Below are 10,278 nucleotides of genomic sequence, written 5' to 3' on the forward strand. Positions count from 1 at the left end.
AGGAGGGTGCAGGCGCTATCCTGGCAGCCAACACATTTTTACGACAGATTGACATTACCATGGGAAAAACTGAGCATTGAGTGACTTATTGAAGGGCATTAGGTTCCTTGGCAGGGGGGCAGAGCCTGGAACCCAGACTCACATCTTTGAACTCAGAGCTCTTTTCGAACATAAAATTCTGCCCTCGCCCCTTGCCAGCGCTGAGTCTGCCGAGCTCCTTTTGCCAGAGGCTGGGCAGCTATTAGCAAAGTGAGATGCTGGGTGAGGGAAGGCCTCCTTCGTGTCTTGCTGACACAACAATTCCACATAATTTCCTCCTTTTGGGTGATAGCATTGCTCATTCATTCCTCCACAAATATTCCTTGAGCTGGGAACATTTGCTGGCCGGGACCATCTGGAAACTTCTCTTTTAATCAACAGTCTTTTATTGGAAGTAATAGAAACTTGATTAAGCTAGTTTGAGCACATAAAAAGGGCGGGGGTTTATACTGAGTACAGAATCCTCGATCTCGACCCCTATTCTCCCACAAATGACAACATAATCTTAGATGATGACATGTTTAATAAGTACACGCATTGCTTATTGAAAATATTGATTGACCCTTGAGGCCTCTGCAGCCTGTTTGGTAGTTGCTGTTTGTCTTAGATCTGGGTTGAAGGAAATTCAAATGAAATCGAACCCCATTTGCATGCTCTTCCTGCCAGATCTCTTAGGCTTAATGAGATGGATGTGTTCCAGAAAAGGGAAAGGGCCCAGCCGTGTGGCTCAGTTGTTGAGCGTGGACCTATGAACCAGGAGGTCACGGTTTGATTCCGGGTCAGGGCACATGCCTGGGTTGCAGGCTAGATCCCCAGTAGGGGGTGTGCAGCAGGCAGCCAATCAATGATTCTCTCTCATTATTGATGTTTCTATCTCTTTCTCCCTTTCTGAAATCAATAAAAATATATTATAAAAAGAAAGAAAGAAAAGGGAAGGGACTGAGAAGTTTCTCAGGAAGAAAAGATAGGGGATGGATCAGAATCTGGGTGGTGCAGTCTGCTTACCTCGTTATCCAGCTTCATATTCAGTAGCTGTAACCTCACCAGCGTGCCCATTTGGCACTGAGCTTGCATTCTGATTCTGGTCCCAGAGGTGCAAGCAAGAGACTACTGCAGGCTTCCAGGAGGCGTGTTGGTTTTACAAAGTTTCCTCTACTTACTCCCATGCAAGAACTGTGACCTTGGAAAAATTTCTCAGCAATTCACTGTACATCTCTCTTTGGGGATGGTAAGAGAGTCACCTTCCTATACACCTGGATTAAATCAACTTGAATGACCCTTTCCAGTTCATGGAGTCCATAAATTCCTCCTCCCAGAAGGAGAGGAGCCAATGTCGAGATAACCTGACGAGTAAGCAAGTATCTTCCCCCAAGAATGAATGAATTCCTGCTTTGCTTCTCCAATGAGTTCTGTAGAGTTTCTTTGCTCAAACTGCAGCATCAGAATCAGCTGAGAGCTGGTTGGAAATGTACCATCATGAGGCGCATCCCAGACCCTGGGTCAGAATCTGTACTTTAGTAATATTCTGGGGTCTCACATGCACATTAATGTTTGAGAAGCACTGCTGTGGAAACTGCTTCTACAGCACCTCCGGTCCTTTGATGCACTCACTTGATTGCTTATCTGTGTCCAGGAGAAGGGCCAAGGTCATGTCTTCTCACCAGTGTGTCTCCATCTCTTACATAGGGCCTGGGACTAGGGGATATTCAACAGCTACTGGATGAAGGGATGGGTGGATGGATGGGTGGGGAAATCAAGTTCTATTGCCTGTCAGGGAGGCTACCTGTCCTAGTGGCAGGATGCTGGGGTCAGAAGGAAAGGGAAAGGTCACCGAGCGGTACTGTTGCCATCAACAGGTTTTGAGCTCTGTGTGAGGTGGTTTACCTACATTATACAATTCACTCCACAGAAACAGGACCGGACAGTTTGAACCTGGAACAATACCCTTTCTTTCCCGCTGCACTGCCATTCACTCTTTGTAAGAGGTTGGGTTTGCCACCTGACTCCCCGGCCTCCTCTTTCTGCATCGGTGGCAGAAGCTGTGGCACTCTGCTCATCTCCACCCTAGCACTCACTGTTTCTGCCAACAGCTCTAGTCTGCAAAGAGCCCGCAACTCTGCCCGAGGGCTTCCCCCTGGTCTTAGGAGCATGCTCGTCTGTGTGCAAGGCAAATCTTTGCAACCCTATGAGGTAGCTACTGCCACGCTCTCCAGATGAGGAAAATGAAGCTCAGCCAGGCGGAGTGATGTGCTAAAGGTCCCCCAGCTGGTAATTAGTGGAGCCAAGGTTTGGACCTCTTCCTGTTTGATGTCAAAATTCGTGGTCTTTAAATTCTTGCTTCCCCAAATTATTTTGATTATTATCTGAGATCATGGATGTGAAGATGCTTTGCAAAGATTAGAAGTTCAATTCTCGTTACTATAATTTTAGAATGGGCTGTCTTTGTTAAAATCTTGTGCTTTTTTTTCCCAAGGGGGTTAGGACAAGTCAACAAGGATTTGATTTGCAAGGGGTCTGATTCAAAGGGACCAGAAGAAAATGGTAAGGTGTGCCCTAACCGGTTTGGCTCAGTGGACAGAGTGTCGGCCTGCAGACTGAAAGGTCCTAGGTTCGATTCTGGTCAAGGGCATGTACCTTGGTTGCGGGCACATCCCCAGTAGGAGGTGTGCAGGAGGCAGCTGATCGATGTTTCTCTCTCATCGATGTTTCTAACTCTCTATCCCTCTCCCTTCCTCTCTGTAAAAAAAATCAATAAAATATATTAAAAAAAAGAAAATGGTAAGGTGCCAAGTCTAGGGATAAGGGAGATCTTATCAATAGAGTAGGATGAGGCTGGATAGATTCAAGGATAAGTTGGGAAAAAGCAGGTATTACTGGGCCCTGCTATTGACAGGCCTTGTATCGTGCTTGATATTAAGGCACAGCCAAGGACTTTGCTAAATAAGGGTGGAAGTGGGAAGAAAGCTTGCATGTCATCCCTACCAGTCAAAGTTGAGCTCCTGGCATCCACATGAGTAATTTCCAGGTGGCAGAATGGCAGCAGCTTTTATCTCAGATGCCAATTCTCACGGACCGATAGTAGCTTCCTGGAGCACCATGTGGATGGCAAATCTGATGCTGCTTCCCACCCCAGAATCAGAGTCACGATTGATTAGTGATGTCTACTCGGGGCACAGAAGTGAGAGTGTTGGTACACATGCCACAAGGAGGAACAGACTAAATTTCATGTGAGTCAGAAGAATTCTTACGTTAGGACCGAAACAACATTTCCATATCAAGTAGGCTCCCATTTATGAAAGGGATGATTTCCCCTTGAGGGGAGTTTATCTTTAATTTGAGCATATGTGGCTCAACCTAGGCAATATGCAAATGACAGTTGGATCAGAACTCCCTAGGGGCAAAGAAGAGAAAAATCAGCACAACATTTACTGAGCAGAACACACATGGAAGAGGAGTCGCTTTCCTTTTCTGCTGTTTTTGTCACGGCGCCCTCGATGTCGAGTGGGCTTTGATGACTCGGAGCCTTATCACAACATTTTTTGAGTCTGTGATCTCCACCTCCAGGAACTCTGGCTTCTTGGTTTTACTGAAGCAGCAGTGACAAGTCCTGATCACTGGAGTTTTGTTTCCTTAACTCAGCTGGGAGAGGAGGCAGGGAGCCCCCATGCAGGTCACCGTGAACCGTGCATCTGCCTGCGAGGAACACTGAGCACAAACTATAAATAACGCAGCCACTCTGCCCTTGAGTTTGGAGCTCATGTGGAACTTGCTGCATCACGTAACTTCCTGACGCTCAATGCAGACCTGCTTGGTGGGGAGAGTCAGACTCGCTCAGACTTTAAGTTTAACCCATCATCGGTACCCTGGATGGTAAAGTGCTCTTGAAAATCACCTTCCATTTCCTGAGATGTTTTGAAATTCTCAAAATTTCAAAGGAAATTCAAACGTTTAGGCGAAGCCACATAGAACAGATTTGTTGTGAATTCACGTTGGGACCAATCCTGCTCATATTGAATTAACGATGGTCAGGTTAAGTGGTTTAACAGTGCACTCCACACAGAGAGTCTCTAATAGGAAGTGACTTTTTCTGAAATGAGCCTTGCATTCAGGAGATTAATGGGGAGAGAGTTGATATCATCCTCCCAGTGCAAAAGATTGGTTGGGAAACTCAATTTGATGGAGTCTTGCTATAGAAAAAGGATGAAAAGTAGATTTCCTTGGCGTGGTAGCGGATGCCTAGAACTTAACTGAATAGAAAAGATTGAGGCGGAGGCTAGGATCAGCGAGATGAAATGCCAAGATTGATTAGAAATGTGGGCAAAGGAGGGGAAGAAACACTATACACACATATGTGCTATCCCTTCTCCAAGAGAAAGTTGTCTGGAAAAAACAGAGTGGGTGGAACAGACACCGCCTGTCCTGGAGGGGAAAACGAATCGGACAAGGTTCACCCTGACAGCTGATTACTGCAGAAAAAGTTTTGACCTAGACATTGGCAGACTCCAGAAAAGGCTAGTCTCTCCATCCTCCACTGTTTCCTGAAAGAATGAGCCAAAGGCCCTGTTTAAGACCTCATGCAAATGAGGTTTTCAGGCAGGGAAGAGACAAGAGGGAGAAAGCAAATGCCTCCTTTTGACACTGGGCGATGACTAGCAGAACTGGAAAGGAAACTGCTCTCTGCTCCACATCAAGAATGGTGCTTGACTTTCCTCGGAATGTCCATCTCTTCTGGAGCAGTGTAGTGAAAAGAGTTCATTCAACTTTGGGTGTAGATTCAAATGCTGTCTCCATCACATCTTACCTAAGTAACCTGGGACAGGTCATTTGGATCTTCTGAGACTAATTTTCTTCAGATGTAAGTGAGGACTAAAAATACAAAACCTTCTTAACTTACAAGGTTTCGCCAACAGTGGAATATTAATACTTCCCAAATGGAGCCAACACATGTGGATGCAACCAGCACCGTGCCAGGCCCATAGTATACATTTAACAATATGAATTCAGCAAGGAAAAATCCATTTAGGGCCAGACTGCTCTGGTTTTTGCTCCCATCCTTAAGGTCCTGGAATGCTCTTCTTCTCAGAGGTCACACCTTCCAGAATGCCTCTAGAAAAAAGAAAGACAGCGCCAGATCCTGGTGGCTTCAAATGTACAAGTCCCCAGCCCACCCAGCCCTGCGCCAAGCTCCCCGCCCCCTAGCAGAAGCAGTTCCAGCCTTCTAATCTGTCGCTTTTGCTGAGCACCCTGGCATCTGGCCTCAGCAATTGAGAGTGCCTTTGTGAATTCAAGACACTCAGTAGGGAGAAGCATTGTGGTGGCTTAGGCTGATCTCAAAGGCCATGATTTGTCCAGGCTGTCTAAGTCATCGAATCCCCTTCTTTAGGAATGTCCTGGATGTTGAGTTTAGCTTCTTGATGTCCTGCAGTTAGGAGAGGGAGACAGAGACTGCCCCCTACCCAGGTCTTTACGACACTCCAAGGTGATGATCACAGCCAGATACTCTGCCACCATCTTTTTCTGCATTGCATTTTTGAAGTTCCAGAGCCACGCAACACTTTCAGATCCAAGGAGCATGAAGTTTCCAGTGAAGCCATAAAGGCCTCAGGCAGAGAGGACCTGGGGGTATTGGCAGGACTGTTCTTACCCAGATGACCCTATTAGCAGAAGGATGCCTGGGCCTACAACTCTTTCAGCCTAAGGTGATTCACCGATTGCTAGAAGCAATGGATGCAGAATTCAAACGTTTCTGTGTTTTACTATTCTGGTTGAATATAGTTGAGCTTCTGTGATAGTAATACATCTAAATCGTATATCTTTTCGCAAATACTGTGCCGAAGACCAACCCGGCATCACCCTATCTTTGTCCTTAGCTCTGTAGACACCAGATCTACCAGGGTCCTTCCCCACTTTGGAGTTTAAACCACAGTAAATCCTCCCCACCCCCCACCCCACATGACTATTGAGAAAGGACCAAGACTGGCATTCAGCTGCTGACTCCTGCCTCACTCCTTGCAAGCTGAGAGGAGCTGGGAGTCTGTGTCCAGAATCAGGCATCTGCCCGTCTTCGGTATTGGGTGTATTGGAATGAGTTGCCCACGGATAAGAAAGGCCATGCTCCCTGGGCCTCTGAGAGCACTGGGACATGGTGCCAGGAGGTATCTCCCAATGGGCAATCAAGGGAGAAACTGAAGCCGATTATTCTTTTTTTCTGGCAGCAGCTTGTGCTTTCCTTCCCCCTCTGGGGAAATTAGCTCTGGCTGCGGAGAGAGGGAAAATAAGCAAGTCTAACCTGAAATATGCATTAGAGGTTATTTTTGGAGGTTTCCAAGATTGAAAATGACTGAAGGCTGACCAGAATTAACTGGCCGTAATTAACTTTCAGAGGCTTTATGGGGAGATGAGGGGGCCCATGCACGTCAGAACACCGAGCTGAGGTTGGCAGTGATCTGTGGATCTGGTTAAAAGAACTGTGGCCTTAACAAGTCATTCCTCTTAGTGACTGGCTCAGAGGGCGGGCAGAGAAGGAAGTTATATCCGAGGAAAACGTAGACTTGGAAAGGGGGAGCCTGGGGCCTCCCCAGTAAGACACAGTGTTTCTGCTGAGTGACAAAGTTGGAACTTAGGGCATGCTTTTAACCTGCTCTCTCATCAGAAGGGGTGGGAGGTCTTGCTCATCTGGATGACACTGTGAGTTTGCTAGGGCTGGGGTTACCTGTGCTGGTGCCTAAATGCTTGTGTTTCCCTCCCCTAATAAAGCCCTAATTGGGAAGTGGGGCCTTCGGGTGGTGATTAGGTCAAGAGGATGGAGCCCCCATGATGGGATTAGTGCCCTTATAAGAAGAGGAAGATACCTAGCTCCCACTCTCTCTCCCATGTGAGGACAAGCAAGAAGACGGCTTCATGCAAACAAAGAAGAGTCCCTCACCAGACACTGGATCTGCTGGCACCTTGATCTTGAACTTTCCAGTTTCCAAAATGGTGAGAAAAAAATGTTTCTTGCTTATGCCACCTAGTTTATGGTATTTTGTTACAGCATCCCAAATGAACTCTAATCTCTCTGTAAGACAACCTTGACTTGCTCTCTGCATCTACAGCCCCTAGCCAAATGCCTGGCACATAGTAGGTATTTTGTAATCTTCTTTGCTATTTGTGGAATAAAACTTTTTGTTGTATGGGCTTGTGGGAGAGGTAACTTTTGGAGGGGGGCTGGTGTAAGAGCAGAAGGAGCATTTCCAGGTGTCTTTGAGTCACCCAGCCCCTTTGGATTCAGCCTCTTTTAGCTACAGGAAACTGTCTTTTTCAGCAGCACACTTATTCTCAGAACAGATAGTCCTAAAACCACACATGCAACATTAAGCACTTCAAGCTATTCAGGTTTAAATAGGCTCGGTTCTATTGAAACACTTATTTTGAGGACCAACTGTGTGCCAGGTGATGGTGAAGATGAGAGAGCAATCACATTTCAAGTGGTCAGTAGCCACAACATTGAACAGTGCAGATATAGAACATCCCCATCATTCCAGAAAGTTCTGTTAAACAACTCACATCTAGACCTTCGTCCAACCTCAAGTTCTTAAGGGGTCCAAGCTCAACTTCCTGTCTATTCTTTATGGAGATGATAACTATCATGTCATCACTTCTTTTATTCACACAGATGTCTATTAAGTCACCCATAATCTTTTGAGAGTTCCCCACGTTTTTCTCTATAGCACTTGCCATTATCTGTTTAGCTTTCTAGGGCGTGTGTAACGAATTACCACACACTTATGGGAGAAAAACACAAATTTATTAACATGCAGTTCTGAGGGTCAGAAGTTTGCAAAGGCCTCAGTGGGCTAAAATCAAAGTACCCCCCCCCAATATAATTTCTTCCGGAGGCTCTAGGGGAGAATCAGTTTTCCTGTCTTTTTCACCCTCGAGAAGCCAGCTTTATTCCTTGGCTCATGGCCCCTTCCTCCATTTTCAAATCTGGCAATGGGCATTGGTGTTTTTCTTGTCACATCACTCTGACCTCTTCTTCTGCATCTTTGCCCTCATTAAGGACCCTGGTGATTACACTGGGCTCACCTTGATAATCTAAGATAACCCCCCTCATATAATCCCCCGAATTCCATCTAGTACCTTAATTCCTCTTTGCCATGTGACATAACTTAGTCACAGGTTCTGGGAACTAGGATGTGGACATCTTTGGGAGGTCAGTATTCTGTCTACTCCACTATCTTTTGTTCTAGAAGAAAGTAACCGCCCCCCCCCCCCTCAATATAATTCATGTGTGCAGAGCATGAGAGACAAAGCTTTGTGATTTGAAAAGCACTGTAGGGTAGACAGAGGAGTCAGGCTGCCTGGCTTTGAGTCTCACATTGTGACCTTGGACCAACATCCCAGACCCTCAGTCTCCTCACCTGTGAATGTAAATAATGACAGGAGCCGTCTCACATAGTCATGGCAAGAATTAGAAGAGATATTGTATGTAAAGCCTTGGCAAATAGCAAAACCTCAAATGTCAGTTACCATTTGGAAGCTAAAAATGCCTTCACATTATGATCTGAATGTGTTCTAGCTTTGAAAATAGCTCCAAATTTCATTTATATTAAGAACCACATTCTGTTCTCTGTTCCTGTGTGTGTGATGGCCCCTGGGGGTTGAGTGGTCATCCAGTGCTGTGTGGAGAGAGGTCGGCCTGTTCCGAAGGCCATGGCAGGAGGCTGGATGACCCAAAGAGCCTCCCTTCTGCTGTGTGCTAATAGACTTGGGACTCCAAGGTCAAAGGATGTTATACGTCTACACATCTAATTGAAATACTTTTGTCATCTTGATTTCGATGAAATGAGCTAATGCTGATGTATTTTAGGAAATTCCTAGAATGCCTGAGCTATAAGGGAATCTAATTGGACCATTCTACTGATGCTTGAGTATTCTCCGCAATAGTCTGGTAAAATAGTCATCCTTGTTTAAGTGACCCAGAAATGGCAATTGTACTACCTTAAAAAAAAAAAAGGGATGGATAATGATCTACAGCCTCAGCAATGAATTATTAGTATTGGTTTTTTATATTTTCTCTTAGATATATTCTATGCATTTAAACTCTATTCCTCTCCCCCCATCCCTGCAGCAACACTAACTTACTACATTCACCATTCTGTACCTACCCTCACCTTTCCCTTCCTGGTCAATTTTAACAATATATCTTGGAGACTGTTCTATATTGCTGTGAAAGCAGTATTCCATTTTAAAGGTGTACCACAATCTATCTTACCAATCACTTATTTATAAGGTTATCCGCACTGTTTCACTATTGCATGCAATATCACAAATAATCTTTGTATTTATAGCATTTTACACAAGTTCAAGTATGCCTGTAGAATACCTTTTTGCAGTGCAATTGCTGGGTCACATAGTATGTGCATATTAAATTTTAAAAGTGTATACCACTCTTGGTAGAAATATAAATTGGTACAGTCACTATGGAAAACAATATGGAAGGTCCTCAAAAAATTAAAAGTAGAACTACCATATGATCCATCAATCACACTTCTGGGTAGATAGCTGAAGGAAATAAAATCACCGTTGAAGAAATATCTGAACTCGCGTGTTCATTGCAGCATTATTTACAATAGCCAAGACATGGAAACAATCTAAGTGTCCATTGGTGAGTGGATGGATAAAGAAAATGTGATCTATATCTATATCTATATCTATATCTATATCATATCTACATACTAAAATTGGAACAATACAGAGAAGATTGGCATAGCCCATGTACAAGGATGATGCACAAATTCGTGAAGCATTGCATATTAAAACAAAAGATTAATGAGCCCTTGAGATCTAATGTACAGCATGGTGACTATACTTAATAATGCTGTATTGTATACTTGAAATTGCTAATAGAGTAGATAGATCTTAAATGTTTTCACCAAACACACACAATTTCAATTATGTGAAGTGATGGGTGTGGTAATTAACTTATCGTGGTAATCATGTTGCAAGATTACATGTATCAATTTAAAGAAATTTGTGCCAAATTGCTCTTCATAGATTATCAATTTATCTTCCCATCAGCAATTGTAAGAGATATTTAACTAAATACCACTGTTTCCCCACAACCTTAATTGTTATCAAACACTTTTATTTTGGTCAATTAGAAATTAAAATATGTTATTATAGTTTTAATTTACCAAGCATATTATATGTGGTGTTTAAGAGCCATGCATATTTTCTTTTTAAATGAGGAACAGA

The 10,278-nt window shown here is 44.2% G+C and overlaps 1 non-coding gene across 1 annotated transcript; it reads left to right on the forward strand.

Moving 5' to 3' along the window:
* The first annotated feature begins 9,738 nt into the window (after positions 1 to 9,738).
* Positions 9,739 to 9,841, forward strand: LOC114231616 (U6 spliceosomal RNA). Its single transcript, XR_003617602.2, has one exon. It is a non-coding gene; the product is annotated as a U6 spliceosomal RNA (small nuclear RNA).
* Positions 9,842 to 10,278: the final 437 nt, after the last annotated feature.

The sequence above is a fragment of the Eptesicus fuscus genome, chromosome 4, assembly GCF_027574615.1.
Source record: "Eptesicus fuscus isolate TK198812 chromosome 4, DD_ASM_mEF_20220401, whole genome shotgun sequence".
Lineage (NCBI taxonomy): Eukaryota > Metazoa > Chordata > Mammalia > Chiroptera > Vespertilionidae > Eptesicus > Eptesicus fuscus.